Source organism: Sceloporus undulatus, chromosome 2 (assembly GCF_019175285.1).
Source record: "Sceloporus undulatus isolate JIND9_A2432 ecotype Alabama chromosome 2, SceUnd_v1.1, whole genome shotgun sequence".
Classification (NCBI taxonomy): Eukaryota; Metazoa; Chordata; class Lepidosauria; order Squamata; family Phrynosomatidae; genus Sceloporus; species Sceloporus undulatus.
In genome coordinates, this window is record NC_056523.1 from 309,117,509 (window position 1) to 309,134,971 (window position 17,463).

General features: G+C 39.0%; 1 protein-coding gene across 2 annotated transcripts in view; it reads right to left on the reverse strand.

The window, feature by feature from the left end:
• The window catches only part of WDR70 (WD repeat domain 70), a 157,624-nt gene that overhangs the window by 126,760 nt on the left and 13,401 nt on the right, over nucleotides 1-17,463 (reverse strand). The window lies entirely within an intron of this gene.

The following is a 17,463-nucleotide window of genomic DNA, read 5'->3' on the forward strand; positions in this document are numbered from 1 at the left end:
TCCACTTGAGTCATTCTCTTTCCACAACCCCCTCTGTAATAGTTGTGTTTTTTTAGAATGTACATCTCAAGGACTCTCCCTCAGCAAAATACAAGGGTGTTGGGAAGCAAGAGAAAGTCCAAAAATCTTGTAAACTATAGTGACCATCATCACTGGCACTGACAATTTAAGAATGAGCTCTAAACAGATCTGTTCGACCAACCTATTCATATCTTCTTTTTAAAAAGTAATCCAGAGATGACGATTTTAAGCTAGTCAAAGTTAGTGCTGGACAAAGATCAATTCCTGACACTGAAATATCAAGTGCTATCTGCAACTATCACCTGCTCAACATAAAAATGAACTTATTTAGCCTTGTGCTCTGAGAAGTCCAGAACAATCTGAAAGAAGTATATTTTAAAGAAAGAACACTAACTGTGCTGTCCAAGGGATTCCAGAGTTTTAAGAAGAACTGCTTAATCAAAACAGAAATTAAGATAACAAGCTCCAGGGACATGCCTTGGCATAACATCTCTTAAAATTAGCCAAATATTTATGAAGAATCAATGTGGTCTATTTCATTTTAGTAACTTTAAACTTCCTAAGCTATAGAATATACCATAAATATCTCAAACTTCCTAGGCTATAGAATATACTATAAATATCTCAAATCCTCTAAACTGCCCTTATATGAGCACAATTGCAAGTCAAGATCCATCCAGTCACTTCATCACAAAGAGCTACAAACAGCAGAAAAGAAAATTTCATTCTCTCAACAACAAAAATAATAATGATTAGGTGATAAAATGTAAGGAGTGATGACTTCTGCGACAGAAGACACTCTACACTGCTTCAAATGTTACTCCACACCTGACTAATTGTAATAAGAAACCATTAATCAAACTTAAAACTTTACCTCATTCCCTGTGTTTCCCACATTGAGACGTGAGCATTGTGGCTCGCTGATGTGTGCTTTTATGTTGTTTCCGAGTTATGCTGACCCAAAGGGATTTTCTTTGCAAGATTTATTCAGCATGCGCTTGTCTTTGCCCTCCTCTGAAGCTGAGAATATGTGACTTACCCATGGTCACCCACTGGGTTTTCATGCCTAAGTGGGGATTTGAACTCTGCTCTCCAGAGTTGTAGTCCAACACACAAACCACTATACCCTACTGGCTCTCCAAAATAACACCAAATAGCAGGAAATTACAAAAATTACAAAAAAAAAAAAAAAAACCTTTAGGAAAAGTAGACCCTTATAGGACTCTCTCTGCGTGCGTGTGTGTGTGTTTAAATGCCCTTCTCATCTGACTAGACAATAAGTCTATGTCTACATTGTAGAAAACCCTTCCTAAACATAGAAAACTAGTATAGCAGGGTGATGTCTTTCCCCCTACACATAGGGAAACATCACTAATATTTCTGCGTGGAGAAGTTTCTGCATGCAGAGGTCAAACACAAGCTTAGTATCTGATCTTACTGTGAGAAAGAGGCAACCAGTGACTTGTCACATCTGAGCAGGGACCTCAGTCCAGACACTAGTACGGACACACAGTTTTCTTCAACTGTGATTAAAACACTGGCAGGCAGCCCTGGGTTTTCATATTCCTACTTTCCAGCACCTATATGCTTGTGTACACATTCCATTAACTCTTGGGAGTTATAGTTACAATTACTGCTAATCCTAGTTAGTATCAATCATGGTTAACAGTGGTGAGTAAATTCCCACCACTAATTAAGGGTGATGGGAGGAACTCTGTATGCATGCCAGGGAAAAGGATAGTCCTGTATAGCCCTGTGGCCCAATTCCAGTTCTTTATGCATCAATAAGAGAACTGGAACACAATGCCCATATAGAATTCCTTGTTCAAGTCTTAACATTGTATTTAATACCATAGTGGATCTCTGTGATACTATCCCACCCCTGCTACTTACAACCAATTCAGTTAAGTGTCAAAGGCTTAGGAAATAATTCTGCAAATGCATCAAAGCACCATTACTTCCCTCGTAGAAGACAAAAACAGAGACTATCTGAAGTTCCTTTTTAAGTGTGGGTACCAGAAATTGAACCTGAAACCTTCTGCACGCAAGACATTTGCTCTGCCACTGAGCCACAATGTTACCAGGACTGCTGGTAAAATTGCTACCTTTGTTAACCAGAAAACTTATGAGGAAAAAACATATTTCATGGTGGGTCTTCTAAACTAGAGAGGCTCCTATCCCCCCCCCCCATGCCCCCACAGTATATCAAGAAAAGATCTGCATGGCAGCATACAAAATAGCAGTGACCACAGGATGCTTTTGGAAGGAATAGAATAACTTGGTAGTTTGGAGGGAGTCCCCAATGGAATTGCTGGGGAATTGCTCGACAGCAAAGAAAATTAAACAAAACATTTGATTAGCATCTTTCAGGCATAGCTGATGCATAACCTCATGGGTGTTCTGTTCTAAAATCACAACTAGACACCACTGCAAACTCATTACAAAGGTTAAATACTTTAGAAAGCATTCTGGAAAGTCCTTCCAATAAACTCAGAACAAAATAACAGGATGTTATGGTCTAAGGGTGAGCAACCAGAGTCCTCCAGATGTTTCTGAATTACAACTCCCATCACTCCTCGCCACCAGAACCTAAAGTAAGGATGTTCAAAGATGCAGTTCCAGAGCATCTGGAGGGCTACTATTTGCCCATATCTGAGCTAGAGTGTTCAGTAACATTGTTCTACAATACCTGTAACAAACGTAAAACAGAATCTCTAAATATTGTTACTCTGCCCTTTTTGTTCAATGTATTTCCCTTTGCCTATTTGTTCAATGTTCTACACATGGATATTATAACAAGGTTTTTATTTTTATATGATCAGAGTGTATGCCCTTCTTAGACGGCAAGAAAGACAGAAAAAGGGAGGAAGGAAAGTAATCTTAATAGAATTACATAGAACACAGATTTCCTCAACTTGGCACTCTGCAGGAGTGCTAGACTACAACTCCCATCATTCCTAACTATCCTGCTGGCAATGTCATACAAAATTTATTTATTTATTTTGCTTATATCCCACTTTTCTCCCAACATAGGGACTGATGGAAGCAATAGGAGACTTAAACATAGAGACCACCAGATTGTGGAAGGATAATTTAAAGTTTCCTATCTAAAGAATCCTGACTGTTAGTAATTGTCTATATTACTAGGAATCTCATACTAGTATCACCATCTGGCACTTCATAATGAGTTGTGAGTACTTATTACAAAGAAATCTCTTCCTTTCCATTGTTGCATGAAATGGAACTCTGAAGAAAAGAGTCACAGTTAACACAAAAGAACAAGAGGAAGAGAACTGAAGCTGTGTAGTGATTACAGGTTTTTAATGACCACTAATCAGGGTTAGGGTAGTATTTGCGGGCAATAAGTTGGTAGGGACAATTCTAAGGGTAGGAAAAGTAGAAATATGCCTGGTTAGTAAAGATGGAAGACATAACATATCGAAATATATATGAATGTACAGCCTGAGTAGGTCATGCACCTCCCTGTGAGTAAGCTTGGAGAAATGAAATTACACTGATCACTCTTAAAAGGCAGATGCTGCAATTCAATCATTGGTACCTATAGAGCTTGCTATAAATTCAGTCTCAGTGCTATTTCTTGGACGGAACATAAGAATGATAAATCAAGTGAACAATGCATGATGTTTCCTGTGTCATGACCCTTTAAATGTACAAGACAATATTATACAAGCACATTTGCCAGATGATACTGAAAACACCAAACACTGACAAAAACTGAAGAAATCTTAGGTCCTTCAGCTGTATGAGTTGATCTATTGATTGAATATACATAGCTGCAGGGCAGAGGGCTGGAAACAGATTTAGCTATTATATTCACAGCAGAGTAGACCTAAATGATTTCACACACATATTTTTAAGAGTCTGTACAATATACCTAAAAATATAGACAGAAATATTAAAAGTATCTGAAAATAATGGTACACTGTTTTAAACAGGCCAGCAATGTTGTGGTCAGCGAATACAGTTCCATAGGTTTTAAAACATGATAATTAATCAGACAACACTTTTAAAATAGAATTTCTTCCTTTAGGAATTATTGCTCAATTCATTTGCAAAATAATGCAGATTTAATTAGTCAAAAGTGATATCATAGAGACAAAGAAAATTTCTTTAATGTTTTTAAGTGCTTTTTAAGTGCTTAAATGTTTTAAATGATGCCATCACACTTGATAGTAGACATCACCTTAGATGGCTAAAGGAGCATACCAAGGAATTCCAAAAGAAAATCAGCATGTGCTTTATAGATTACAGCAAAGACTTTACATCAATCACAAGGAGCTATGCAATTCTCTCAAAGAGATAGGAGTCCCACTATACTCATCAGAGTACTGATGAGAAACCTATACTCAGGAGAATAATAATAATAATAATAATAATAGGATTTATTTATATGTCGCCCAGGCGGCTTACAACAGAGGGGATAATAGACAGTTCCCTGCCCTCAGGCTTACAATCTAAAAAGACAGGAGAAGGGAGGGGAGGGGAGAGGAGGGGATCAGGTCCAGCATTCTTCTCTCCCTCTGAGGCCTGGACCAAGACAGATGGACTGGAGGGAGGGCTCTTTTTCTTAAATAGGCCATAGTTACAACAGAATATGGAGAATCAGAACTGTTGCCAATTGGCAAAAGGGTCTGACAAGGCTGCATTTTATCACTCTTTCTATTCAACCTATACAGAAAACATCATATGAATAGCAAGTTTAGGCCTGGGCTGCATGTGCACTGCTGAAATAATCCGGTTTGACACCACTTTAACTATAAACTACAACAAACTAAAATTCCCAGAATCCCACAGCATTAACCCATGGCAGTTAAAGTGACTTCAAACTGGATTGTTTTGGCAGTACTGATGCAGTCTTAGACGAAAGAGGAGTGAAGATAGGAAAAAGAAACATCAACAATCTGACATATGTGGATGACACCATATTACCAGCAGAAAACATCATGGACTTGGAACAATTACTGAGGAAGATCAAGGAAGAAAGTGCAAAGGCAGGCTTGCTGATGAACACAAAGAAAACAAAAATAATGACCACAAAGGACCTACATAAATTCAACCTAGACAATGAGCAAATCAAAACAGTTCAAGATTTCTTGTACCATGAATCAAATACTGATCGGAAAAGAGATTGCAATCAAGAGATAAGAAGACCAGAAATGGAGGAACAAGATAAGATCTTAAATACCAAAGATACACAATTGAGCACTAAAGTTAGAATCATACAAGCCATGGTTTTCCCCATCGCTATGTATGGATATAAGAGCTGAATAGTGAAAAAGGGGGCTAAAAAGAAAACCAATTGAGATGTGGTGCTGGAAAAGAGTGCTGAGAATACCATGGACAGCCAAAAAGAAAAACAAATGGGTCCTTGAACAGATCAAGCCTGAAAAAGCCCTAGAAGTCAAGATAATCAAATTGAGGCTTCATACTTTGGCTACATCATGAGAAAGCACGAATCATTACAACAGACAATAATGCTGGGAAAGGTTGAGGGTAATAGAAGGAGAGGAAGACTGCAAGCCAGATGGCTAGACTCTATTAGGGATGTGATGGGCATGAATCTACAAGACTTAAGAAACCAAAGGAACAGTAGGGTCTTGGAGATGTCTCATCCACACAGTCGCCATGACTTGAGGTTTACTCGAGGTGCATTATCTATTGAGTGTGAAAGAGAAATGCCTCTTTGAATTTTGGCACCTTTTTCAGTTTGGTTATTGCTTTGCACTGAAAATAGCAATATATTTTTAAAATCTGGTGCACAATTTATTAGGGATATCTTTTGAAAACAATGTCTTAGCAGGTTCCATTTATTAAATCTTTTTTTCTTCCAGATGAGCATTTGGGCCTTAACAGAAACTGACAATCTAGCATCAGTGTGCAATCACATGATTTGAGCCGCAAATGCACGAACTCTCTCAAATATATTTTAAATCTTTTTTTAAAAAAATACAATATGCTTAACCTACTGTAGGAAGGAAGGAAGGAAGGAAGGAAGGAAGGAAGGAAGGAAGGACAATTTCATGCAGAGCATGAACAGCTGGTTCCAATCCTATTACTGTTTTGATTAGTAATTCTCCCATGTCACCCATAAATTACCTTCAAATCATTAAAATTTAACCCATAATATGAGCCGTCACACAACAGTGTATTTTTATATATTGGGATACAACAGAAGAACTTGCTAGGCGACCAGTATTATGTGTGCAGAGGGGGGGAAATTGGAGAATTCACACACAACTGTTTTGCAAAGTTAAGGATTCAGTCCTACATGTGCTATCCAGGAATTAGGTCTTTTCGGTTAAGAAAGACTTTACTTTTGAAAACACATACAAAGGATTGAAGTTGAGTCTTCCTTACCCGGAATTCCGAAACCCGAAATATTCCAAAAATGAAAATTCTTTTCATGGGTGGCTGAGAAAGTGACACTTTTGCTTTCTCATGGTTCAACGTTCACAAACTTCGTGGGGGAAACAGATGGCCCTGAAGGGGCAGCTTGAAACTGCCCCTTCTGTAGATGGATTGGGACCACAGCAAACACATGCTGCATCCCCAATCCACCTTAAACCAGGCCAAAAAAGGAGCAGCAAAGATCAGCTCCTTTTTGAGCCAGCAAAAAGCCAGCTTTTCAAACCCCACCATGCTTGAAGCTGGCTGCAAGCCGCTCTGGTAGTGTGCTGCATAGAAACACTGTGCCACCAGAGTGTCTTGAAACTGCCCATATTTGGGAGGCCATCCAACTACTGGACAGCTTCAGGCCATCATCAGAGCGTATAGTGTGTAAACACCATGCTCCAATGGCATCCTTTACAGGATGTCTGTTCCGGCCCTTTGCTTCATACACAAAATTATTTAAAATATTTATAAAATAATCTTCAGACTATCTAAGGTGTACAGTAGGGCCTCGTTATACACTGACTTGCCATCCGTGGATTTAAGCAGCAAGCCTGCATTGTCTGAAATGGTGGTGAATGCTCATGGCTGTGCCATTAGGGACAATGGGACTACAGGTAAGCCCCATCCTGATGTGCCTAATGGCAGCGCAGTCATGCACACATGTCCCCACTGGGGACAATGGGACTTGACGTCCCGCAGCTTTTGCTATCCAGGGGTGAAGGGTGGGTCCTGAAGAGATTCTCCATGGATACCGAGGTTCCACTATATATGAAACATAAATTAATTAATTTAGACTAGGGTCACATCTCTGAGATATCAAAGGTAGTAGCCCCCTTCAATCAACAAAGCTTCAAAACAAGCAACCCAGAGACCAAAAACCAGGCCACTATGTGTATGGTAAAGTAGCCTAAAAGATTGAATGTATGGTGAAGCCATGGTAAAAACTTAGGTAACAATTTCATATTGAGGCAAACCATTGGTCCATCTAACTCAGTACTAGCAACTGACTGGCTCTCCAGAGCTTCAGGCAAATTTATTTCTTATCAGTGCATGAAGATCCCTGATGGTCTTCCACCTAAGTATTAGCCAGGCTCACTTTAGCTTCTGAAACCAGATAGGAGAAATATGCTCAAGGTGGAGTCACAACAGTGAAAAGAAAATTGCCTGGAGAAAGTGCTTGTAACAATAGGTGTGGCCCAATGATAGTTTCAGTAATTATTGGTCCCTCAATCCTAATTTTGCTTTCTGAAGAGAAGTCCTCTGATGAACCATCTGTCAATTCTTCTCTCCCTTTACAAGTCATAAGCTCTGTGACCACTCTTTCCACATGCTGAGATTCTATATGAATGATGTTCCACAAAATATGACTTCACTAGAAGTGTATTTGTTTTACATTTTGATGTATTAAGTAGGGAACCAAATGAAACATCCTACAGCATAGCTTCCTTGCCCCAGCCAAACTACTTCTCAAATATGAGGGAGAAATACACCCTCTACTGGCCTAACATAATTGATTTTTAATCAAGAATACAAAATGCAGTCCATCATGACCCAAATGTTGAGTCAATTTAGGGGGGGGGGAGAGCCACAAACACAGTCGGGGGAAATACAGTAAAACGTATGTCTACAATCTTCCAGCTATCCAGAAGCAAAAAGTCTAAAAGAAGTAAATTTTAGTAAGGATCTGCTTCTGGAAAATGCATTTACTATTCAAATAAAGGTTAGATAAATCACAGCCAAAGATGTCAAAGATAATGAAAAAATAGTGACTGTGAAGCGAACAAATTTTGGTCTCTGTGAATAATTCAAAGAAAAATAAATAAAGAAACCTGTAAAAAAAAAAAAGGAGTCAGGAGAGGTCTCTCATCATCTTGACTGAGCTTTAATACATTTTTCAAGACTGAGAAAGAGAGTCATTCACAGGAAATTTTAAGAACCAAATCATGTTCTCCTCTATCTTTGCACTTCCCAGTTTATTTAAAATTCACTATCTGTAGCAATGGTAACAGAAATGGAGAATTATAACTAGAATGAGCATAAACAACAAAGCGTCTTGTGGTAGTTTAAAGATAAAGTTGTTCGATGTATATGCTTTCATAGATTCAAGCCCACACCATCATATGCATCATGTACCACAATGACTACCTCCCTTCTGCTGCTACCCACCCCCCCAACAAATGAGATCAGAGACACCTTAACATTTGAAAAACAATTTCAGTATAAGCCATAGACCTGGAAAATCCTGCTTCCGTCAATTATTGCTTGATATCTTCAATCAGCAGAAATGACTCTAGTAATGAAAACCTTGTCAGTAAGAAAACACTTAGTGCTGTATCTCAGGCTGCATCCGCACTGCAGAAATGATCTGGTTTGACACCACTTTAACTGCTATGGGTTAATACTATAGAATTCTGGGAACTGTAGTGTGTTGGGACTTTGGTGCCCCAGCAAACTACAGTTCTCAGAATTCCATAGCACTGAACCATAGCAGTTAAAGTGGTGTCAAACCAAACTATTTCTGCAGTGTGGATGCAGCCTCAGACTCCTGGGCTGTCACTCATGAAGAAGCCTGGAATCCTAATCCAACTCAAGTCCCAGATTCAGCCTCTGACTATTTAGAGAAGTGACAAAGCAGGACTCTTCATTTGATTGTTAATACTAAATTTATTCTCTCTTTTCAGTTCATGGTTACTGAAGCAGCTTCCACTGTGGAAAGCTCCTATAGGGGCAATCTGGCCACATGCACCATTATGCCTTCTCATGAACAATAAACCAACATTCTTTAGAACAGTGGCTTCTTGTTCAAATATGTCCTCTCTCTCCTGCCAGTATTGATATACAGTGCGGCCTTTGTCACAGAACCAAACAATTTCCAGGTTATTTGAGTATTCTGAGCCAAACTTTTACAGGTGTGAAAATCCCCTCCTATTCATAAACAGAAAGCCAAGTGATGATGATGTTTTATTCCATATTCTTCAGCTTTGTAAATACTGTATATATTCATGTATAAGTCTAGAAATTTAGGTAAAAAAAGTTGACCCCCAAAACCTGATCTTAACTCTTATTTAAAAGAAGGAATCATCTCCTGGTGAAAAGCAAAAATATAATCTGTCCTGGAAGCATTTATCCTCTGTATTCTCTCATTCATCCAGCCTTAAGACTAAGCACACAGAGTTATGTCTGCTGGAATTTTGTATGTTCTTTGACATTGTTTTACTTTCATTCATCCTTTAGATCCTTTGCTATATGCCCCTAAGTTTTACCCTTAACTTATCCACAGGTCATAGCAAAATCCTTCATTTTGGCCCCAAAACTTGCCCTCGGCTTATATATGAGGTCGACTTATAGTTGAGTATATATGGTACCCTTTCAATGAGAAAAGATGATATAAATTCAGTTTGTTTTGATGAGGGATAAAGATGAAAAGATACAGGATTAATAACTGTACTTGTGATATATGCACAATTATCTTTCATGTTAACACTATATACTTATTTGAGGCATAAATTGCCTATATGTATCTTATGCTACCATTCAGCAACAATGCCATACTCATACTAAACATAATATCTCTTGTACTGTATAAGATGGAACTCATTTTGTTACCTGCAGATGTTGTTGCAATACTTATTATCTTGAATTTAACTCATTTTAAAGCAACAATTATTAACTTTTTGATTATTATCACTGACCATAAACTTTGTAAAATCTGTAAATATATATTCTTGTGAGTTACAGGAAAAGCCAGCGTGGTGTAACGGTTTGAGTGCTGGAATCCCCAGTGGGTCATGGAAACTCACTGGATGACCTTGCACAAGTCTCTCAGCCTCAGAGGATGGCAATGGCACGGTACAGAGCACAAAAAATTGTGTGCCGCTGTGTGCAGCGAAAAAGAAGCGCCCAGAAGCGGCTCCTTTTTCTGGCGCTGCTGCGATGCAGCAAAGCGCCAGACATGGCGCGGTGACGTCACAGCTATGATGTCATCATTACATGCCCTGTCTGGTTGGCGCTGCGCAGCTGCGGCGCACCCATGGCATGCTAGAGTTGTGGGGCGTGTGCACGCCCCGCACTCGAGCAACCCTAGCACGTCATGGGTTTGCCGCAAATGGCCCGTCTGTACCGGGCCAATGACAAACCTCCTCTGAACAAACTTGCCAAGAAAACCATGTAAGAGGGTTTCCTTAAGTTGGAAACAACTTGAAGGCAACACACATACACACAAGTCACAGGAAAAGGTCTCCATGAACATTAAGATGGAATACTATGGGAGAGGTTAAAGAATTTAGAGCTCAATTTTCAAAATAATTTGAAATATAATTGATAACATAAATATTCACTTAAATCTAAAAATGACAGCAAATCTGCAGTTATTTGTTTCTATTATATTTAGACCAAACACTGTATTTCCCTTAACAATCAAGACTATTTAAAATTAAGCCACTGGCATGATTACTGTAAGATATTGTGTTGTGGCCTAAGATGACCAATTCTGTTTTAGGGAAAGCTCTGGAGCATTCCTTCCTCAATGCATTCCAGGTGTACCCAACTAAGTAGAATGTATTTAGAAGACAATGTTTGATTTGTCCAAACAAACAAACAAACAAAAAGCCTGTACATGTTTAGACATTAAAATTTTGCTTACTGTATATACTCATGTATAAGTCTAGAAATTTTAGTCTAAAAATTGATCCCAAAAAAACAGAGTTGGCTTTTCAAGGGGTCAGTATAAGTGCTGTACTTTAACTCTTACAGTGCACCCACGCCTTATGCGGATGTGTTTTACGCGGCTTCCAGCACAAGCAGAAGCCGCTTGGGAGGGAAAGAATGGTGCGTGTCCCTATGGTGTGCATGCACCGCTCAGTCACATACACGAGCCCTATTATTTCCTATGGGGCTCAAGCATAGGTGGATTTTCCCTTATGCGGGGGGATCTGGAAAGGATCCCCCGCATAAAGAGGGGGCCCACTGTATTTTAAAAAAGGAACTATCTCCTGGTGAAAGGCAAGAGTGTAATCTGTCCTGGAAGCATTGATCCACCTTTACTCTTTACTATCTCATGCAGCCTTTAGTGTGAACACCAACAATAACTAGCAGTAGTTAAACCTCTGCTAAAAAAGCCCTCTTTAGAGACCCCCTGATTCGCAACAACTATCGACCTGTTTCGGTGCTGCCTTTTTTGGGGAAGATGATCGAGAGAGCAGTTGCCTTCCAGCTTCAAACGATCTTGGATGAAACGGATTTTCTAGATCCATTTCAAACTGGCTTCCGGGCAGGCTATGGAGTTGAGACTGCCATGGTCGCCTTAGTTGATGATCTCCGTCTGGGCATGGACAGGGGAAGCATGTCACTGTTAGTGCTTTTGGACATCTCAGCAGCTTTCGATACCATCGACCACGGTATCCTTCTGGAACGCCTGAGGGAGTTGGGTATTGGGGGCACTGCGCTCCAGTGGTTCCGTTCCTACCTCTTGGGCAGATTCCAGATGGTGCAGCTGGGGGACTCCTGCTCCGATAAGAGGGAACTTACATCTGGTGTCCCTCAAGGAGCTATTTTGTCCCCCATGCTATTTAACATTTACATGAAACCGCTGGGAAAGATCATCTGGAGACACGGGGCGCGGTGTTATCAATATGCTGATGACACCCAAATATGTTTCTCTGTATCTCCGACTGATGCAGTGACTAGGGATGGCATCTCTCCTCTAAATGCCTGCTTGGAGTCGGTAATGGGCTGGATGAGGGAAAACAAACTCAGTCTGAATCTAGAGAAAACAGAAGTACTAGTGATAGGCTCCCCGGGCCCAGGTAGTGAAATTTTTCCACCTGTCCTGAATGGGGTCACGCTCCCCCTGAAGGACTTAGTTTGCAGCTTGGGAGTGCTTCTGGACTCGTCGCTCCAATTGACATCTCAAGTGGATGCGACGGTCAGAAGCGCCTGTTATCAGCTTTGGCTGATACGCCAGCTGCAACCCTATCTGGGCCGGGGGAACCTTGAAACTGTGGTACACGCTCTGGTAACCTCTCAATTGGATTTCTGTAATGCGCTCTACATGGGACAACCCTTGTACCAATCCCAAAAGCTTCAATTAGTGCAGAATATGGCAGCAAGATTGGTCGCCGGTTGCTTTAGAGCTGACCATATAACACTCGTCTTACAAGATCTTCATTGGCTGCCCATTCACTTCCGGACGTAATACAAGGTGTTGGTAATTACCTATAAAGCCCTAAATGGCTTGGGCCCAGGTTACTTGGAGGACCGCCTCTCCCCATATAATCCGCCCTGCACACTCAGGTCAGCCGGGAAGAATTTGCTGAGGGTGCCAACTGCGAGATATGCGTCGACCTCGCAAAGGGCCTTTTCCATCTCGGCCCCACAAAATTGGAACACCTTTCCCGATGAGCTCCGCTCCATCACCTCCCTGGATCTCTTTAAAAAGAGACTGAAGACCTTCTTGTTCCGTCAAGCTTTCCCCCATGTGCCGTGATATGTGTGGTTTCCCCCCGATATGTATCTTGTACCATTGATAATCAACTCAGCTGGCTTTGATATGGTTTTTATGGTCTTAAATTGCGATTGAATTTTTATTGTCAAGTTTTAATGTTATGTATATATCATGTTATTTTTGATTATTGTATTTTGTATTCTTTGTTGTGCACTGCTTTGATCAGTTCTGGAAAAGCGGTATATAAATAAATTTTATTATTTATTATTATTTATTAACAATAGTGCCTGCTGGAATTTTCTAACTTCTTTGGCACTGTTTTCCTTTGCTTTATCCTTTAGATCCTCTGTTACATGTCCCTAAGATTTACACTCAACTTATCCATGGGTCATGTCAAAATCCATAATTTTGTCCCCAAAACCTACCCTCGACTTATACATGGTTGACTTATAGTCGAGTATATACAGTATATCTTATTTTTTCCTTATCAACTTGTACATTATATATTATCAGACTCCTATTTGAATAAGTAATCCCACAAAATCCTATACAAAATTAGCTTAGTATTTCATTTGAATTTCTCCTAATACTTGCACAACAAACATTCAAAAGACTGTCCAAAGATTATGATACAGAACAATAAAACCTATTTACTGGCTAACTGACTTGCTCCCCCATAGCTCATGAAATTCTACCCAATTTATGGTTTCAACCTCTTATCTGATTTCCCTTAAGAAAACACAAGCTCAGAGAGCATTTATACTGCAAGATTTACTATTCTATACACAGTGATACTCAAAGGCAGACTCTGAGAATTCCAGTTCAGTTTAGCTTCTTTAATATGGAAATGGATTTATTACATTCACAGACCAATGAAAAATGATACAAAAATCAATTGCATCTTGGGATTTTTTTTTAAAAAAAACCCAAACATTTTTAAAAAATCAACAAAAAATCATTCTAATCTCTATGGAAGCCAGAAAGACATTGTTAGCCTTTATAACCTTCATTAACTTTACACTGTAGATTTTATTCTGAATTGCTATATCCTTTTTAAATTAGCTTAGTAGGTTGCCCTAACAAAGGACTGATCATACACTTTCGATCGTGAATAGTCTCCTACGTTCCTTTTTTTAAAAACAATGATATACACAGTGCCAATGGATGAATTGCTTGCCTATTTTTTCTCTTGTCTTCTTCTGTATTTTAATTTAAATTGAAATCATATAACTGAAATTATTACTTGAAATGAGAACTAACATCTCATACAAGTATGCATTTATGGCCAATCACCTTTATTACCGTATTTTATTCTGTGGGATGTCTGCTTCCCTTGGTTCCATCTTGTCGACATTTTACCTTAAAAAACAAGTTTATCTTCAAGTCTGTGGAACTCACTGGAACAATATTCTAGCATTCCTTAATGTGACTTGTATCTGCTGTCACAAATGACAAATTAAGCATGATAAGAAATGCCACCACCACTACAGACAGTCCAAACTGTTAGCAGGGACTGAAGTGATAACATTTTGTAGAAAGTAATTTCATTACAAACGTATGGGGTATTTCATTAAATATGTCAGACTTTGAAAGACTGAGACTGTTTCAAGGATGTTTTTAATTTGGAGTACACTTTTTTCACCCCAGCTAACCTAAATTTTATTTTGAAGCTTCCCTTCTTTTTGCCCTCAGGCACCTACCCAACCTCTTCCTCCAAAAACCTAGGGCTGAAAAACCTTCCACAGCAATCCTCACCAAAAAAAAAGACCTTCAGCCAAATCAGGGTTTAAAACTTCACAGACTAACCAGAATGAATTTATCTAGCTGTGCCTTATAGATCATAAACCTGACTTTCCCAAGATCTGTACAAGTGTAGGTAAAACAAGGCAGTTCCCAAACCCAAAGCCTGCCATTCCTGCCTCCATCAGTAGGATTCCCATTCTTTAGGTCAAAACAAAGGCAGAACACCCATCTTCAGGTCATAAAGTAAATTTGTAACTGGGCTACTGATAACACTAAATAGTTCCTCAGCGCTACCTAGTCTGAAAGCATTTGCCTACCATTAAGTGAGTGCCTTTCCCCCTGAACAAGACAAAAAGAAAATTTATTTGACCACTGCACCATTTACATTGTTTTTCTCAGGATCAAAAGGACATGATTGCTGGTAAACCAATATAGAACTCCTTCTTCATGGAATTTTGACAAGTCATATGGCTGAAACATCTGCAACTATAAATGAGTCAGTTTGAATTTATTTTGGTGATGGGTAGAAGAATTTTGAATGGTAAACGATTTACCCTTGGTTTGCAGTAAATCTTTTTTTTTTTTAATTTAATTTACCTAAGGCCAGGGAAGAATAAAACACTTCTCTAAATGACAAGTGCACAGCATTCATAAATATTGTTTTATCAGTTGCTGTTGTGTGCCATCAAGTAATTTCCTTATGGCTATCGCAGGGTACACATCATGAGGTTTACATGGCTGGATTGAGATTTGAACTATGGTCTCCAGAGTCATGGTCCAACACTCCAGCCACTACACCATGCTGGCTCTCAATCTCATTTCACTGAACTTTATCTTGCTTTAAATTATAGAAGCTTGGCATCAAGGTGAATAATAACATTTTTCAGCAATACATTCAGACTATATTTTCAGGAAAATGTTAATTGTGCACCACTTGTACTTATTTTTTTTTTAAAAAAACAACTCTGTCCCTCTGACAATGATAGAATCACCATCTTCTACTTCCTATTTCTGCTGCATATTCAATCCTAGGAAGCTCTCCAGATCATCCACAATGGCCAGAGTTGCCTTTTCAGCAGTCTTTGGTGTAATGAACTATAGTGAGGTGGGCAGATTTCAGGTTCACAAGGGCCAGTAGACAGCATTAACATTTTTAAAATGCTAGATTTTAACTATAATGTAGTGGACAGATTTCATGTTCATAAGAGCTTAGACAGCATTAACATTTGAAAATGCTAGGTAATACTCAGTGCAATTCACCTGATAAGTTCACATGTGATTAAATCAAGTAACAACCTCATAAAATGGATGATTTAGTTTTGCAACTGTGGAGTTCCTGCAGAGAAAGCTATTTTGCATGATTCGTGAAAGTTTAAAATGTTACATTCACTTGTAGTCTTTTTGTATTTGTAACATTTTCTTTTTTAAAACCCATGCAAATCTATGCATAAGTAGCTGAAAAGACAGAAACATTACTGTAGAGGTAGCTTAAAGAGTATTTTAAATACTCTTTATTTGAAAGAGTTTCATTCAGCCGAAAAATAAAAAAGCAGCTCATTTGATCTGTCTATAAACAATCTGACAAAAGACTATCAAAAGGGCACTGTCATGACATTAATGAAATCACAGTGGGAGTTGTTTGCTGAATTTTTGACTCTGACTCCTCTATTTTTCTACTGTCTGCCTCTTTCATAAACCGCAATAAACTCCACGGCTTTGATTGTACCACCTTCAACTGAAGGTTGGGATTCCAGATGTTGGACTGCAATTCCCAGCTTCCCTTACCACTGGGCAATGCTGGCTAGGGCTGTTGAAGTCTAACAATATCTGGATAATTTTTTTATTTCTACTCCTACCTCAGGACTTCTTCAATTGCCTTCTAAGTGATTCTATCAAACCCATTCACATAACTTCTTCTCTGAATAGTACTCTTTTCTCTTTTCAGGAGAGGAACACGGGAACAGCTGAAAACTAATGTGGTAGAAATCAGCAAATATGTTGTCCCTCTTCATGGGAATTTTCACAGCTCTGCAGTGGTCTTAAACCACAGTCAAAGAATAATCAAGATTAATGATTCTCATATGTAGGTAACCAGTTCAACTGGAAGTGATAGGTGGGAATATGACCCTGTTTGCAACACAGAATGTAAAATTGGTTTGCAGACCCTTGCTTGTTTGCAAGCACTAAACCACAGAACTCAGTTCACATGTCACGGCAAGCTATGTTTAAGTGCATTTGGTTTGAGAACATATACATGTGAAACCATTCATGGACATCCTGACTGAATAATTCAGGATTTTTTTGATTCCTGTGATAGGAGAACTAGTTCAATGAGGAAGCTTCCTTGCTTCCTTCGCAAAACTTTCTCATAAGGAAGCTAAATATTCTTAATTCAAACACTGTCATCATCTCACCATTAATAACCAGCAGCTATCTGTTGAGACAGATTTAACCTTAAATTAAAACCAGTATTTTTTTAAAGAAAGAAAACATTTTTGTATAATATCACGGTTTAAATAAATTGGCATATTATGGATGATTCAAAAGATCCATATGAAATAACTTATGGAAATAAAAGATAACATCTCAGTCTAATTTAACTGCCAAATTGTTTTAAACTGACACAGCCTACTTTTCAAGATTCTTGCAATGATATTGTATTTGTCAAATTTCTTTCTCTGTAATACCGGAGGAAGAGAAAATTGTCAAGGAGGCAGCAGTGGTGGTCAGAGAAGAAGTTGCTGGACTGGGTAGGTGGATCTCAGAGACATTCAAGGAGATTTTCTAACCCACTTCCCTTGGCACACCTCAGTTTTGACTAAAGCCCTATCCTCAGAAGCCAG